This window comes from Camellia sinensis, chromosome 1 (assembly GCF_055761805.1).
Source record: "Camellia sinensis isolate YWXY chromosome 1, ASM5576180v1, whole genome shotgun sequence".
NCBI classification, from domain to species: domain Eukaryota; kingdom Viridiplantae; phylum Streptophyta; class Magnoliopsida; order Ericales; family Theaceae; genus Camellia; species Camellia sinensis.
This window is the reverse complement of record NC_138961.1, coordinates 131,826,556-131,831,276: the sequence shown is the minus strand read 5'-3', so window position 1 is coordinate 131,831,276 and position 4,721 is coordinate 131,826,556. Positions and strand designations below refer to the sequence as shown.

At 25.8% G+C, this 4,721-nt stretch overlaps 1 long non-coding RNA gene across 1 annotated transcript; it reads right to left on the bottom strand.

Moving 5' to 3' along the window:
- Positions 1 to 1,974: 1,974 nt before the first annotated feature.
- On the bottom strand, positions 1,975 to 2,586 carry LOC114316157 (uncharacterized). Its single transcript, XR_003648089.2, has 2 exons — positions 2,448 to 2,586; positions 1,975 to 2,362 (listed from the first exon to the last, which is right to left on the bottom strand). It is a non-coding gene; the product is annotated as an uncharacterized LOC114316157 (long non-coding RNA).
- Between the last annotated feature and the right edge of the window lie 2,135 nt (positions 2,587 to 4,721).

Genomic DNA, 4,721 nt, shown 5'->3' with positions numbered 1-4,721 from the left:
ACTCAAAAATCAAGTGAACTCAAAATTTTATTACAATCTGGCTCGATAACTTAAACATATTTTTTAAAATTTTAAAAAATATTAAACTAGATTAGACAAGTTGGACGGACAAGGAGCCAATGGTCACCAGGGTCGGCTTTGACTTTCTCGGAATCCAAAATGAACTTTCAACACGGGACTTTTATACATATTTAAAAAATAATTATTATGTGTCTAATTTTTTTATTTATTTTTCGGTATTTGACAATACTCATAAAAAGATTACTTACAGTATATCTATTAGAATTTACTTAAATATACTGCAAAGTTCATAATACGAAAAATGACTAAAATAATCTAAATTGAAAAGTATCAAATAAAAAGCAAATAAACTGTAACAAAAATCACTTAAATATCATTCTTCTTGCATTTTTAACTGTTAAATTACTAATCTAGTTCACATAATCCAACTTATAAGCTAAATTATTTTTGATGGATAAAATTGCTAATTCATTTAATATTTCATTTGACATAGTTGAGCAAATGTAAGATTGAATCAACTTTAATTTGAAAAGAGTAATTGTAAATAGTATAGTCACTCGTATTCTATACATAATCCATATATTTAGAAAATAATCATTTAATAATTTTAAACAATTCATCACATCAATGGCTATGTTTCGTTCCATTTTTCTAAAAACAGTTTTCAGAAAATTCTACTTTCTTATTTTCTGTGTTTTTTTTTTGTTTTTACTAAATTTTTTTAATATTTTATGCAAATTTTTTACTTTTTAGACACACCTAACATAAATACACTTTAAAAGTAAAAAAATTGTAAAAAAAATCTTTTAAAAATTCACTAAATACCAAAAATACAAAAAAAAAAATATAAGAATTCAATACATTTTTTTTAATTTTATGTATTTCTTAATTTTTAAAAAATATTTTTTCACATTTTTTTTTATTTTTTAGATACATATAAGTAAGGTATATCTAAAAAAGTAAAAAAAATGTTTAAAATTTTTAAAATATTTACTAAAAACAAAAAAATACAAAAACCAAAAAATTCAATTTTTAAAAAACTTAATTCAGAAAACTCAAACCAAATTAATTTAGTTTTTTGGTTTCTTCTTATGAAAACAACTATCTATTAATTTTAAATAATTTACCACATCAAGTATCTATTAATTTGAAATCATAACTAGATTTTGTTGAGACCCTTAAAGTTCCAAAGAGATTTTTATTTTTTTATTTTATAGGCTAATATAATAATTAACAAATTTTTGAAGCCTTTTTTTTTATATTAATATTCCGAGACCCAAATCAATAATTTCGCCGAATTATGCCTAAAGCCGGCCCTGTGGCCACCTTAGCCTCCGTTTGGGAAGTGGGTTGGCTTTTTGGCTTTTTGATTTTTTGGCTATTTTAGCCTGGTTTGGGAAGGGTTTTTTGGCTTTTTGACTTTTTTGGCTTTTTTGTGAGAGAGGATTGTAATGATTATGGGTTGGATTTGATGTTTTGTTTTTTGTGGCTAAAATAGCCTATTTTGTTTTTTGTGGCTATTTTAGCCCCAAACCAAGTTCCCAAACAAAGGCTTAGTGTGTATCACTCAGCCTTGTATTCAGTGGCGGATCTACATGGAGACTAGGGGGTCATGTGGGGGGTCATGTGCCCTCCTCCCAGTTTTGGATTTAAAATTTTTTATTGAGAAATTTTTTTAAGATATTTGATATTAAGATTTTATAAGATAAAAAACGTGCAATATTTTTATAGTGATTGGGGTTCCTAAAACATTTTTTTAGAGAAATTTCTTTAGTTTAAAATTTCTCTAATTTTCTCAATTTCACTGATTTTCTCTATATTTTAAAATTTTTCTAAGTTAAAATTTTTCTAATTTATTTATAAATTTCTCTGTATTTTGACAAAACCAAAGAAAATTGAGAAATTCACAACAATCAATTTATGAATCACAACTGAGTCGACTGTGAGTTCATTGTTTTCAAAAATCAAATCACTTTTAACCAAATGGATTTTCAACTATTTCATTCAGACCATTTATCGAACATGTAATCTACACATAATGATGCCCCCCCATTAATCTCTCCATCAACACATACCATGAAGCCCATATATCACAATTTTTTTAAAACCCATTCCATAAAGCAACTAACGAAGTTGAGAAACAAATACAAGTGCAAAACTAAAATTAAATTTGACAAATGAAGTTGGGATTCAAATCGCCTCTGATGATGACTTCTGGTCTGCAACAACTTCATGGGAACTGGGTGAGCCGTTAATTAGTACAACAGAGTCCACACCAGTGCGTTCTTCTCCGGCGTTCATGAGTCTTTTAGCCTAGTCCTATCAACATTGGTAACCATGACTGCAGGACCAAGAAACAAGTTTATACATGTGTATATACATATCTAGAGAGAGAGAGAGGAAGATGGGAAGGGAAGCGGGAAGACCTCGCTGCCTTCTTCTTCATCTTCATCGTCATTGTCATGAGAGCTCATACTGAGGGACCTTAGGTTAAAAAAAAATATACATATATATATATATCTATATATATATATGTGTGTGTATGGGAAGTCTTGAACTTGGGTTTTTTTTTTTTTTTCTTTTTTTCATAAAAGGATAAACTTTTTGTAAAATCAAAAAAGCATATTCAAACAAAATATCATATCCAATCTCATAATCATTTCACTTTCTTCTCACAAACATCACATCCAACTACAAAAAACCTAATTATCTTTCCAAACACAAAATTTTTTTTCTCCAATAATATCATACAACTAAAAAAACGTACAAAAAAACTTACTTCCCAAACACCCACTTATACATATATTGTGGGCCTCTCTCATCTATACTATATATTAAGTAAAAGGGGGGTTTTTAACCCCAACGCCTGTGGGAGTTCCAATCTCCTAATCTTAATTTTCTAATTTTTTGATTAAAAAAAAAAAACCTCAGCATTTATTGACTTCTCCCAACCCACAATCTCTTTTGACTTCTCTCATAAATATTGCAACACCCTTTTCAATTTCTCCCATACACTATGGTTACACACAAAAATAAAAAAAATAAAAAGAATTTAGCTATAGATCTCAAAAAGATATAATATCTAAATTTGAATTATGATTTAATAATATAATTATGTTTTTTTTATGTATATCTATCAAAATTTTAAATCACTTAATGAGAAAAATTAATCAATTTTTCAAAATTATTGATTTTTAATTTACAAAATAGATTAAAAAAAACTATTGACTGATTTATTTATTTAATAACAAAAATATTTCATAATTTTTCCCTCCTAATCTCTCTCACAAATTTTCAAAAAAAAATATTAAAACTTGCATCCACTTTCCCTTTCCCAAAAAATCAGATAATATTTTTTATTAAAGTTGTAGATATCTACCTATATTTTATATATTATATTATAACATAACAAAAAAAACTATAAAACTAAAAAAAAAATCTTTCAAGTTTATCTAAATAAACTTTAAATCAATAAAACTCACATATCTATCACATATCTAACTCACATCATAACTTACCTAAATAATAATAATTAAAAACAAATGGAAACTACAGATAAATTAAATTAAAAAAAAAAGATACCCACAACTCCATCTTAAATAAATTGAAAAAAAATACCCGAATAGAAACCACACAATAATAAAAATAAAAATAAAAATAAAAATAAAAATAAAAAGATATATCTATCTATCTATCTATATATATATTAAGAAAAATGAGGTTTCTAACCCCCCAAGTCTTGTGGGAGCTCCAATAACCCAATCTAAATTTCCTAATTTTTTATTTTAAAAAAAAACCTTAGCATTTATTAACTTCTCTCAACCCCCAAGTATAAAAAAAAAATTTGAAAAGTCCGACACATATGAATTCCTTGAAAAGTCCCAACACATACGATTATTATCCCTCATAATAACACTTTAATACATTAAGAACAATCATAAAAAAAAATTTTTGAAAAGTCTAACACATTTGAATTTTTTGAAAGTCTAACACATATGATTATTATCAAAATATTACACTTTAATATAATATAAAAAAAGAAGACATTTAAAAAAAAAGACATTTAAAAATCACAATTCACATATATAGAAATAATTGTGAAGTACATATGAATTCCTTGAAAAATCCAACACATGATTATTATCCCTCATAATAACATTTTAATGCATTAAGAATAAGCATGAAAAAAATTCTTTGAAAAGTCCATCACATATGAATTCCTTGAAAAGTCCAACACATATGATTAGTATCAAAATATTAAATTTTAATATAGTATAAAAAAAGAAAAAAAAAAGACAAAGTGATGAAACACAATCCGTGCATAGCACGGGTGATATGCTAGTCTATACTATATATTAAGCAAAAGGGGGTTTTTAACCGCAACGCCTGTGGGAGCTCCAATCTCCTAATCTTAATTTTCTAATTTTTTGATTAAAAAAAAAAAACCTCAGCATTTATTGACTTCTTCCAACCCACAATCTCTTTTGACTTCTCTCATAAATATTGCAACACCCTTTTCAATTTCTCCCATACACTATGGTTACACACAAAAATAAAAAAAATAAAAAGAATTTAGCTATAGATCTCAAAAAGATATAACATCTAAATTTGAATTATGATTTAATAATATAATTATGTTTTTTTTTATGTATATCTATCAAAATTTTAAATCACTTAATGAGAAAAATTAATCAATTTTT